A 13,661-nucleotide genomic window follows, 5' to 3' on the forward strand; every position below is an offset into this window, starting at 1 on the left:
GGACAGCCTTCACAAATCAGCCCAGTAAAATACGGGGTGCCTCAAGGATCAGTTTTAGGCCCTTTGCTGTTTACAATATACATGCTACCCCTGGGAGACATTATTAGAAGACATGGGATCAGCTTTCACTGCTATGCAGATGATACTCAATTATATATTTCAACTAAACCTGATGAGACGTCTAAACTGTCCAAGCTAACTGAGTGTATTAAAGATGTTAAAGACTGGATGACCAACAATTATCTTCTCTTAAATTCAGACAAAACAGAATTATTACTTATTGGGCCTAAATCCTGTACACAGCAGATCTCACAACTCGACCTACAATTAGAGGGATACAAAGTTAGCGTTAGCTCTACTATAAAATATCTGGGTGTCATATTAGACAGCAATTTAACTTTTAAAAATCATATATCCCATGTCACTAAACTGCTTTCTTTCATCTGAGAAATATCGCTAAGTTAAGAAGTATGCTATCCATCTCAGATGCAGAAAAGCTAGTTCATGCTTTTATGACTTCTAGGCTGGACTACTGTAATGCACTGTTTGCTGGCTGCCCAGCATCCTCTATTAAAAAACTTCAATTAGTACAAAATGCAGCTGCCTGAGTTCTTACCAGGTCTAGAAAATTTGATCACATCACCCCAATTTTATCCTCCTTACACTGGCTGCCTGTTAAGTTTCGTATTGAATTTAAAATATTGCTTCTTACATATAAAGCTTTAAATAATCTAGCTCCTGTTTATCTAACCAATCTTCTGTCTCGCTACAATCCAACTCGCTCTTTAAGGTCTCAAAACTCAGGGCTTCTGGTAGTACCTAGAATAGCAAAGTCGAGTAAAGGAGGTCGAGCCTTCTTATTTATTGCTCCTAAACCCTGGAATAGCCTTCCTGATAACGTCTGAGGCTCAGACACACTCTCCCAATTCAAAACTAGATTAAAGACCTATCTGTTCAGAAAAGCATACACTTAGTGCACCACTTAGGGGGCTTCCACACAGGTTCTGCATCTTGTTTATATACACTATGAACAGCAGCTACGCTAATTATTTTCTTTATTCTCCATTTTCTCCTGGGGATACTCTTCCCGAGGCCCTCAGACTATGCAGAGTCACTGACTCGATCCAAGACCAACGACGAGATGATCCCAAGGTTTCCATATCCTGGACCAGGCCGTATCCTGAGCAGCTACTGTGGTGGTCATGGAAGAGTGGAGAACATGAGACTGATTCCTGTGACACTCCAGAGACAGACGAGTCTTTGCTGAGGCCAGCTTCCAGCCTCCGCCACTGAGACTGCAGCTCTGCACAAGACGTTTGGCCAGCGGAGAAATTAAAATGATCGTGCCCAACTGAGCCTGGTTTCTCTCAAGGTTTTTTTCTTCACTTCCGCAATTTAGTGAAGTTTTTTTTTCCCTCTCCGCTATCGCCACTGGCTTGCATGGTTCGGGATCTATAGAGCTGCGCATCATTGGATTTGCTCTTCAGTGTTTGGACTCTCAGTAGTGATTATTAAACCACACTGAACTGAGTTAAACTGAACTGAACTTAAACACTAAAAACTGAACTACACTGTACCAATTTACTATGACCTTTTATGTGAAGCTGCTTTGACACAATCTACATTGTATAAGCGCTATACAAATAAAGGTGAATTGAATTGAACTGAATTTAATATGTGGCATCTGTTGGCATGATGGGGCAGGTGGGGGTGTGGCTTTGGCTGGATGTAGTGTTTCTGGACGGCCCAGATTGTGTGTGCTTCAATGGGGAAAAAGTGAGTTGTTGAGGATATGGAGCTGAGCTGGTGGTCCTGGTATTTACTGTTATTGGCAGAGTGGATAATGGGTGATGGGTGAGTAGAGCTTGAGGAGGCCTGCCTTAGTGTAGTGGCAAGATGCCTGCATCAGCAAGTGGTTTCCTGAGTCCATAAACTGATTTTGCCAGATGGTGAAGAGGAGGAAAACCAGAAACATATGATAAAGCTGGAGAGGGTTGTTGTTGTCTGGATGTAGCAGTTGATGGGGATCCTTGACACCAAGGTGGTCAAGCAGTTGTAGAGTGAGAGAGGCAGCAAGAGACAGGCCTCTTGTAGGAGCCTCAGGCTTCATTGGATAGCTCGGTTCTGGTTCTTGTGCTGCAGGGCACAAGGCTGAGGCTTTCAGGGAGAGCGGAGCTCTCAAAGATGTTGTCATTGGGTTGGAGCTCGATGTGGTCCATCTTTTTTTCTTCAGTAATTGAAGATGACTGAGGTAAAGCAAGTTAGACAATTTATGTGTCTTTGGAATGCAGCTGATTGGTTCATCGTAATAGTTGATGTGAGACCAGCCATTATCAATAACCAGCACAAGATCCTCTCAAACTTTGTTTATAAAACATTGCATAGAGTCAGCAAACATAATAAGTTAGTTGACATAACTACGATCTGAAAAGTTTTTTTTTTCAGTTAAGATTTGCAACAGAGTTAAGCATTCACTCACTATTTAAATTCCATTTTGATTTCATGTCATCAACTGAACTTAAGTTTTCATTCAGATCTTCTCATTTAGGCCCTCAGATTACCGGCACTGCAACTTAATCAGTTGTCCAAGTTTAGTTGAGACACTACTGTGCTGCTGTGTAAGTCACAGCAGGTTATCATGTGCTGTTTGTGTTCTGTTTAAAATTATCAAATCTGATCTCAGTGTACTGTTTTAATAACTGAATAACTCAGAAAATTGGTTTAAATCAGAGGTGGTATCAGGCATGTTAGATGTAATTTGTGAATAAGTGTTGATCATTTGACTCAGTTTGATTTAGTGAACTGGTTAGACCGGTTTACTTAGAGCAGGGGTGTCAAACTCTGCTTCAACACACCTGTTGGTTTTTAAAAGGCTTAAAGGGCTTTTAAGGTTTTTTGTGTGTTTTCTCTGTCTCCCTTTTGTGTCTGTCTATTTATTCGCACTTGCACATCTGCTATCAATTCCCTTGTTACCCTGTTCCTATCACGCTCACCTGTTCTCCCTCTTCTCTGATTGTTGGCTATTTAATCTCCCCTTCTCCCACATTCTGTGCTTGATCATGTTCTATGTCAGTAAGCTGCTTGAGTTACTTGTCTTGCCTGTCTTGAGAATCATCCAGTCTTGTGGATCACCATTGTCTCTCGTTTTGTCCTGTCTCATCCTGTGATTTGTTTATCCTGCTGGGCATTGGCTCACCTCTGCTATGCCCACAGTCTGCACTTGAGTGAAGCCTATCCATCTGCTCGCCCGCCTGAGGTCTGTCGTATTCTATACAACTGTTTTTTTTTCCTGTGGAGATTTGTGTTTGACCAAGGCTTAACACTTTGACTGCCTTTTTTCCATTTTTTTTTTTTTTTTTGCATTAAGTGACTTTGTTTTTGCATAACCCTGAAGAACTGAACTTTCCATCTGCTTTTTATTTAATAAACTTTGTTGATTTATTCCCTTCCATTTGGGTCTCCTTTTGCACCTGACAGAATTATCAAGCCAGACTATGGACCCAGCAGGAGAATCTCCAATCCGCTCCGCAGTGAAACATCAAGGACCGGTGTTGGGCAGACACGCAGAGGAGCTTACCGCTGCCAGGCACACAGTGGAGAACCAGGCCGCCCAGGTGGCAGATCTCTCCAATCAACTTCATGCCCTGCGCCATGACCAAGCTCCTCCACAGTCTGCTTGTGTACTACCAGAGCCGAGGGTCAACAATCCGTCCAGTTATGCGGATGAGCCAACACAATGTCATGCTTTTCATTCAATTAAAAAAAAAAAAAAAAAAAAAATATATATATATATATATATATATATATATATATATATATATATATATATATATATGTGTGTGTGTATGTATATATATATATATATATATGTGTGTGTGTATGTATATATATATATATATATATATATATATATATATATATATATATATATATATATATATATATATATATATGTATATATATGTGTGTGTGTATATATATATATATATATATATATATATATATATATATATATATATATATATATATATATAATTTTTTTATTATTATTTAATTTTTTTATTTAAAGTCGTGTTAAAAATGTTGTTGATAAAACTATGACAGAATTCAGAAAACAATTAAATCAACACTGTTGGGTTAGTAAAAATCACCATCAATATTGGTAACACAGTAAACATTTAAAGAAGTGTGAGCAGTGGCATATTTAGGCACGGGAATTATGGTCGATGCCCAGGGACCGTTATCTTGCTGTGGGTGGCACGGGGAGACGGTGCGAAAAAAGGAGCCTCAGTAAAAGGCCATTCACGTTTGGTGTATTTTGCATGTACAAGTTTGTTATTCTCTATGTGCAACCGAAACAAGCGTGGTGAAAGCAAACTGACGCATGCATGCGCGCAGAAAAAGAGTCCAGCGCGCTACATGCTGTAACGTGGAGGTTGAGGCTGTATTAGAATCCATGTGCAGAAGTTTATTTAAGGGGTTTAGGCAGAGACATTAGTGAGTAAACTGGCGGAAAGTCTGCAACACATAAGCAGTCCAATCCAGTCAACAAACACATGGGCAAATCCAGACGACGTAGTGAGAGTGCAGGCAGACGTTCAGTATAACAACGAACAGTCCAAAACAGAGCAAGAGGGCAAAGACCGATAACGTACTTGATCAAGGCAGGCAGTCATGAAAGTCTCTTGGAAAACGCTTGGTAGTGCAGGTAGACTGGCAATACTTCGCCAAGAAGCATGGCCTGAACACTCACTGAAATACAGCACAAACAGGAAGTAGCTGCAGAGGGAGTGGAGCTGAGTCAGTAGTCGCGCGAGGGCTCCCTCTGCTGGCGTGGCGTTACAGAACCCTCCCTCTCTAGGAGCGACTCCTGGAGCTCGACGTGGGTGCCCCCGTGGAGCTGGTCGGTCGGGCCTGGCTCGATGGAACTCTTCAATGAGGGAAGGGTCGAGAATGTCCTTGGCTGCAACTTAAGATCTCTCCTCGGGTCCGTATCCTTCCCAGTCCACAAGATATTGGAGCTGACCCTCTCTTCTCCTTGAGTCCAGTAACATGTTTACTCTGTACGCCGGATTTCCATCAATGTCCAATGGCAGGGGTGGTTCTGTGGCCTCCTGGCCGGGGTCAGCCTCCGGATGGACCAGTTTGAGCAGGAATACATGGAATGAAGGAGAAATACGGTAGTTAGCAGGAAGCTCTAACTGTTAAGTCACTTCATTGATTTGTCTTATAATCTTGAAAGGACCAACGTACCTTGGACTGAGCTTCCTGCTGGGTAGCCGTAGCTTGATGCCCCTTGTAGAGAGTCAGACCCACTGTCCTGGTTGGTAGGGAGGGTGTGGACGACGTCTGGGATTGGCCTGGAACTCCTGTGTTCTCACAGCCCGCTGGAGGTGGACGTGGCACTGTCCCACACCCTCTTTCACTACGCCGAATCCATTCATAAACCACTATAACTGCAGAAGGCTCACCAGACCATGGGAACAATGGAGGCTGAAATCCCAAGACGCACGGGAAGGGGGTAAGTCCTGTTGATGAGTGTGTCAATGAGTTTTGTGCATATTCAGCCCATGGGAGAAACTTAGACCAGCGATGTTGCTCTCTACTGCAGTATGTCCTGAGATATCGTCCAATTTCTTGGTTAAGACGTTCGACTTGGCCATTAGCTTGGGGATGGTATCCTGATGTGAGGTTCACGTTAATGTCCAACTGCTTGCAGAAAGCCTTCCACACCTGTGAGGTAAACTGCGTGCCCCGATCACTCACAATATCGTCGGGTAACCCATAAACTCTGAAAACATGCTGGAACAAGGCTTGAGCTGTTTCCATGGCTGTGGGTAAACTTGGTAAGGGGACTAGACGACAGGACTTGGAGTATCGATCGATTATTACAAGGATGGTAGTGAAATTATTTAATGAGGGTAGATCAGTGATGAAATCGATTGACAGATGAGACCATGGTCGTTGTGGGATGGGTAATGGCTTGTGGAGTCCGGAAGGCAGTTCTTTGGGTGTTTTTGACTGGGCACAGACTTGGCATGACTTGATGTAGTTGGTGACATCTTTGCTCAGTTGTGGCCACCGGAATGAATTTTGGACTAAGTGATGTTTGATAAACAAATTTCGGGAGGAGCACGCGCAGAAGTTTCAGTATCAAATACGTCATTGACAATTATTCTATTATCCAATCAGTTCTTGACCAAACCCCTATATATACCAAAGCTGTCTTACCTGCAGCATCTTACGACTTTAGCATCCAAACTTCGACGCAGAATGTCTGAGATTAATCTCTTCGCAGAGGACGACGCCTTCCTTGCCGAGGCTCCTCTGAGATCTCCCGCCGGTACCCAAAGCTCCGTAGCCCCGCAGAGCGCATCAGCTCAGCTCGCGGCTCCACCTCGAGGCCGCCGTTCAGCCAGAATCACGGCTGTCCGATCACGACGGGGCTCACCATCTCCATCTCCCAGAAGGCAATCCTCTCCAGCCTCATCATTTGCCTCAGCCATGTCCTCCGTCCCAGCCACAGGGATAAACACCGTCTCCGACCTCCGCCAAGCATTGGCCAGCGCAGACGTCACCGTTCCGCGCCGAACCACTAAGGCGGACCTCCTGGCTATGTATAACGCCTTGCAATCCGGAGCACCACTTCCTTCCATCACTCCACCTTCCAAAGCCACAAAAAAATCCAGCCAGGTCCAAAAGTCTCCATACCAGCGTCCGGATCGAAACCAGTCTTCCAGACCCGGACGCAGCAGCAGGCCGTCAGCGAGTCTGGGGAGAGCCCAAGGTCCAGAGGACGTAGGATCTCAATCCCCGGAAGTTGGACTCCACGCCGGCTCTGGACTCGTTCCTTCGAGCCGCCAGTATAGCGTGAGCTTGCCTCCGCTAGCGGCACCAGAAGCTCATCCTCAAATATATCCTTGGCCCGCAGCCCCCCCTTCAAACTCAAGCGCAGGGTCGCTACAGGAAGCACAGGCCCAAATTCACATCCTGCCTCCCCATCCCTCCCAAGCTCCCGCGAGCAGAGCGAGCGCGAGGCCGCCTCAGCTCCCAGCTCAAAACCCAGCTCCTCTAATTCCTCCTCTTCTTCCCCAGGTTTTCTCAGGCCCCGACGCAAGTTCCAGCGCGAGGCCGCCTCCGCTGATGTCACTAACATCGGCAGCCCCTCCTCTCTTCTCTTTCCTCCCACTGGTGATCCTAGGGCCAGCAGCAGCGCGAGCATGCCTCCGCAAGCGGCCCTAGCTTACAACTTTCCTTCAGGCCCCGACGCAAGTTCCAGCGTGAGGCCGCCTCCGCTGATGTCACTAACGTCGGCAGCCCCTCCTCTCTTCTCTTTTCCTCCCACCGGTGATCCTAGGGTCAGCAGCGCGAGCATGCCTCCGCAAGCGGCCCTAGCTTACAACTTTCCTCCAGGCCCCGACGCAAGTTCCAGCGTGAGGCCGCCTCCGCTGACGTCACTAACGTCGGAAGCCCCTCCCCTTTTCTCTTTCCCTCCCACCGGTGATCCTAGGGCCAGCAGTAGCGCGAGCATGCCTCCGCAAGCGGCTCTAGCCTCCAACATCCCACAGCCACTTCTTCACACTAAGTCTTTTTCTCTGTCCACAGCCACGCCTCTACCTGTTCCACCCAACGCCCTCGCCCTGGATCCTCCACCCGTCTCCAACACCATCAGGAGCCAAATCCTGTCAGGTTCGGATGTTGATCTTTTTTCTCTCCTCTCACCCATTTCACCCACATCGGCAGACCGCCAGATAGATTGCGGCCAATTTTCAGTAACCTTAAAAAACACAGCTAGCATTCAGTCACGCATCTTATCATTCACAGAATTCACAATAGCATTTTCGAGATATACAGACGTCATTTGTTCTGTCTATCCCCACAGGAGGCGTGAGCTCAATGATTATCTCGCGATAGTCGCTGAGCTCGCGCTCTCATACGGAGGCTCTCAATTCTATACATACCACCGCCTTTTCTCCGCTAAATGCACCATTCGCATTTCACAATGGAACCAGACCCCATTCTGGGGAGCCATAGACACAGATCTCCATAATAAAGTCTTTCTCGGTTGCCGCAGTATATCTTGCGCGGTCTGTCGATCCACCACCCACCACACAGAATCATGCCCATTCATAAATCCCATCCCTCCTCCCCTCCCCGACCCAGCCCAGCCAGATCTACCAGTTACGTCCCTTCAAACCCAAATATTCCGCCCCTTTTTTCCGATCACAGCTCTTCTGTCCCAGCCTCCGCCAGCCCGTGCACCGGCTTCAATAGCGGCAGGTGCTGGAGACAGAAATGTCGTTTCTTGCATGTTTGCAATTTCTGCGGCGGCGCTCACGCCCGCACAGTATGTCCAGTGAGAAAATCTGTAAATAAAAATGCCAGAAAGTACCTATCGACTCCTGTGAATGTTTCTCGCCTAAAATCGGAACTGCTCAAACATCCCGATCCCAAATTCACCGAATTTCTATTAACGGGTCTGTCTTCAGGTTTTCATCCAGGGGTCATTAGCCTACCCACCTGTAGTTTTATTTGTCCAAATCTTCAGTCCTCTCTCGCCGAACCCGACGTCGTCGACCGTCTAATCAAAAAAGAAGTAGACGAAAATTTCATGATGGGTCCTTTCTCCGCACCTCCTTTCAGAGTTTATCGCGTCAGTCCTATTGGCGTCGCCACTAGGAAATTCTCCGATAAAAAACACTTAATAATCGACCTTTCCTCCCCGCATAACTCTCCGTTTCCTAGTATCAACAGTCTCATCCCTCTGGAAGAGTACTCAATGATTTATCATGACATCGACCAAGCTATTTCATTAATTAAAATCGCGGGTCGCGGCGCATGGATGGCTAAAGTCGACATAACGTCCGCCTTTAAAGTCATGCCCATCCACCCTGACTTTTGGCACCTTTTCGGCATTCTTTGGCGAAAAAATTATTATTTTTCCGTCCGCCTAACCTTCGGTTGCAGAAGTAGTCCAAAGATTTTCGATACGCTGTCGGAAGCAATCTGCTGGATCCTCTCCAATAACTACGAAATCCCGCATCTAATACATCTACTAGATGATTTCCTAATCATCTCACCACCAGACGCTATACCAGCCGCGCACCTTTTGACAGTTCAGAAGGTTTTCGCTGAACTCAGGATTCCCCTCGCCGAGGAAAAAACCGCCGGTCCAAGCACTTCAATCGAATTCTTGGGCATCAAATTAGACTCCAATAAATTCCAAGCGTCCCTACCAAAGGAAAAATTGATCGAACGATCCTGGTAGCTTCCTCCCTATTAGACAGTCCCACCTGTTCTAAGCGTGACCTATTATCAATTCTCGGCCATTTGAATTTCGCAATGCGCATAATTCTCCAAGGCCGCTCGTTTATTTCTCATCTCTTATTTCTCGCGTCCTCAGCTCACGGTCTAGAGGATATTATATCCATCGATGACAATAGCCTAAACGAACTCCGTTTATGGATATTATTCCTCAAACAATGGAACGGTCTCTCCTTCTTTTACAGCGACCTAATATCCTCCCCAGCAGACATTAATTTATTCACCGACGCCGCCCCGTCAATCGGATTCGGAGGCTACTATCAAGGACGCTGGTTCGCGTCCACTTGGCCGCCCCAGCTATTAGACCTGCCGCAACCACTAAAATCATCGGCGCTATTCGAGCTCTACCCACTAGTCGTCGCTGCATCCCTATGGGGTAAAGAATGGTCCTCTTCCCGCATCATAATTCACTGTGACAATGAAGCAACCGTTCACTGTATAAATAAAGGCCGTTCAAATTCGCTAGCACTAATTCCCCTACTAAGACGCCTAACTGGATCTCAGCATGTGACCAGTTTATTTTAACTGCAAATCACATTTCTGGGTCCAAAAATCAAATTGCTGACTCTCTCTCTCGTTTTGCCTTCCAGAAATTCAGACATTTGGCACCAGAGGCGGATCAGTTTCCAATCCAAGTCCCTCCTTATTCAGAGCTGATATTCCCATAGATCATCCTTTAAAAAACCTGCTTGGAGCCTCTCTCGACTTTATCCTTCAGGCAGTGGCTCCTAGAACCCTGCAGTCATATTTAACAGCATGGAAAAGCTTTAAAACTTTCCATGCATGTTATAACATACTGTTTCCTGATTTTCTCTACTTTCCATTCATCTTACATATCCTACCTCACAATTATCAAAAAACTCCAGATCAGTTCCATTAAAGGCTATTTGAGTGGAATTCAATTTTTCCACAAACTAATTTACGGCTCCCCTGCACCTCACATAGCTAATTCGCAAACAACTCTTCTCTTGAAAGGCATACAGAGAACCCACCCCACACGTCAATACACCCGATAACCCATAACACTGAAAACACTCACTAAATGCATATCCACTCTTCGCAAAGGATACGAATCAATCCACACAGCACGTACTCTCGACGCCATGTTTATTTTAGCCTTCTTTGGATTTTTAAGGTGTTCAGAACTCACCATTACATCAGGGTTCAACCCAAACATTCATCCCACCATATCCGATCTAGTAACGCTGGATAACGAAACCATTTCTTTCCTCATTAAACAAAGCAAAACTGATCAAGCAAAAAGAGGCCATTACATTTACATTTTCAACCTTCAATCACCTATCCATCCATACCAAACACTGCTAGCATTTTCACATATCAGGAGATCACAAGCCACTTCCCTTTCAGACCCCCCTTTTTTACAGACGATAGCAATCGCCCAGTCACTCGTTTCTGGTTCCAGAAGCATCTTAAATGCGTCCTAATTAAGTCGGGCTTTCCAGCTGACAATTTCTCCAGCCATTCCTTCAGAATAGGCGCAGCCACCACTGCAGCACAAAATGGTCTATCAAGAGCAGCAGATCCAAACACTCGGACGCTGGTCCTCACAGGCCTTTAAGTGCTACATTCGAGCCGACCGCTCTCACATTAGAAAAGCCCATCAAACCCTTATTCAAAACACATTCCTTCATTGACACGACACTTCCTTCGAAATACACTTTGCATAATATATTTTAATAACGCTAATACAGCATCTGCATAACCGTTCCAACAGGAGATGCACACCTCATTATTATGCACCACTGCAAGCGCAGAGACTGCTCCCACGGGAGATGTACACCTTTTTATGCACCACCGCTAGCGCGGTGACCGCTCCTACGGGAGACGTACACCTTTATAATTATGCACCACCGCAAGTGCGGTGACAGCTCCCACGGGAGACGTACATCTTATGCACCACTGCAAGTGCAGTGACCGCTCCCTCGGGAGACATACACCTCATTATTATGCACCACTGCTAGTACAGTGACCGCTCCTACGGGAGACGTACACCTTTATATATTATGCACCACTGTATGTGCAGTGACCGCTCCCATGGGAGACGTACACCTCATTATGCACCACTGCAAGCGCAGTGACCGCTCCTACGGGAGACGTACACCTTTATAAATTATGTACCACTGCAAGTGCAGTGACCGCTCCTATGGGAGACGTACACCTCATTATGCACCACTGCAAGCGCAGTGACCGCTCCTACAGGAGACGTACACCTTTATAAATTATGCACCACTGCAAGTGCAGTGACCGCTCCCATGGGAGACGTACACCTCATTATGCACCACTGCAAGCGCAGTGACCACTCCTACGGGAGACGTACACTTTATAATTACGCACCACTGCAAGTGCAGTGACAGCTCCCATGGGAGACGTACACCTCATTATCATGCACCACTGCTAGTGCAGTGACCGCTCCTACGGGAGACGTACACCTTTACAAAATTTTGCACCACTGCAAGTGCAGTGACCGCTCCCATGGGAGACGTACACCTCATTATGCACCACTGCAAGCGCAGTGACCGCTCCTACGGGAGACGTACACCTTATAATTATGCACCACTGCAAGCGCAGTGACAGCTCCCATGGGAGACGTACACCTTATCATGCACCACTGCAAGCGCAGTGACAGCTCCCACGGGAGACGTACACCTTAATTATGCACCACTGCAAGTGCAGTGACAGCTCCCATGGGAGAAGTACACCTTACCACCACTGCTAGCGCAGTGACCGCTCCTATGGGAGACGCCCGTCTCCCGTGGGAGTGACGACTCCTGCTGGAGACACTTAACGCATCACCATCAATACAGTAACTGCCTCCTCCCGAGACACACACCTTGCAAAGCACAACCATCAACTTAACAGCACCCCTCCAAATTTTAAAGATCAGCAAATTTGGGGGGCTCACCCACTTGTCTGGCTGCTGTCCTGTAACCAAATAAGCAATTTTTGGGGAGCGTTCTGGGGCCGGGCTAGATACTTCGCTCGAATCCCTATTCCTCTTTGTTTCCTGATAAGAGGAATGACTCGAGTTTAGGTGTCTTCCCCGAGCTCAGAGCCCTCTCCCCGGACAGCACGCCAAATACGCTTTATTCTGAAACTGTTGCAAGTGTGAACTCGTGAAGTGATGTTTGATAAACAAATTTCGGGAGGAGCACGCGCAGAAGTTTCAGTATCAAATACGTCATTGACAATTATTCTATTATCCAATCAGTTCTTGACCAAACCCCTATATATACCAAAGCTGTCTTACCTGCAGCATCTTACGACTTTAGCATCCCTCCACCACCCCGTCACCTCACCTCTTAAGCATTACTATCCCGGGGGGAGCGTTCTGGGGCCGGGCTAGATACTTCGCTCGAATCCCTATTCCTCTTTGTTTCCTGAGAAGAGGAATGACTCGAGTTTAGGTGTCTTCCCCGAGCTCAGAGCCCTCTCCCCGGACAGCACGCCAAATACGCTTTATTCTGAAACTGTTGCAAGTGTGAACTCGTGAAGTGGATAGTTCATGAGATGCCTGGATGACCTGCACATATTGATGTATGGACCCATTGCATGACTCTAAGATGCAAGTTAGTTGGTACATAGTTCTTGTTGGGTGGACACTGCGGGGGTGACTGAAGGATTTGATTATTATGTGTGTGTATTCTACTGTTTTTACAGACTGTTTTTCTCTACTGTGTCTTTACACTGCAGAAATGTGTGTGTGTATGCATATTCTGTTCATCTTATCTCGGTGTGGCCGGAACATTCCGTTCTCCTTTCGGTGCGCAAAAAGCCTCTATCTGACTCGCTCACAGATGCACGCATACCTACACGCACACATTCTCACGTATCCTGGTTGTTGTAAGCTGTCTCTGTATCGCTGTTTCCCTACTTCTATGATAATATTCTTTTGTGTTAGGGCTCAGCTTTAGGCGGACCCTCAATGTGTATATAAGATTGCTCTTCCCTCCCTTGTGTCTGAATAAAATCATACTGAACCACTCAGCTGATTTTCTTCTCATCTTTCCAAGCTTGGACGGTCTTGATGCAGACACTCACTGGTGACACAAAAAACTAGAGTGAAGGGACCTGAGAAAAAACGGATTTTCCTACAGTCTTGGGGGCTCGTCCGGGATATATCTGGTCAGGTAAGAGAATTTTATTCACACTGCCTGATTAGGTATATCCTGTTTTATCTGTAGAATTTTGTAGATTTAGAGGTTATCCCACACAGGGATTGTGTGGATGTGTTATCCTACACCACAACGGTGTAGATGATGGTTTATCCTTCATAATTGTGTTCTTGTACCGATTAAATTTGGGTTGCACAGTGTGTA

The 13,661-nt window shown here is 46.2% G+C and overlaps 1 pseudogene; it reads left to right on the forward strand.

Moving 5' to 3' along the window:
* Window positions 1-8,695: 8,695 nt before the first annotated feature.
* Window positions 8,696-10,066, forward strand: LOC130243805 (uncharacterized; annotated as a pseudogene).
* The last annotated feature ends 3,595 nt before the right edge of the window (window positions 10,067-13,661 follow it).

The sequence above is a fragment of the Danio aesculapii genome, chromosome 16, assembly GCF_903798145.1.
Source record: "Danio aesculapii chromosome 16, fDanAes4.1, whole genome shotgun sequence".
Taxonomy (NCBI): Eukaryota; Metazoa; Chordata; class Actinopteri; order Cypriniformes; family Danionidae; genus Danio; species Danio aesculapii.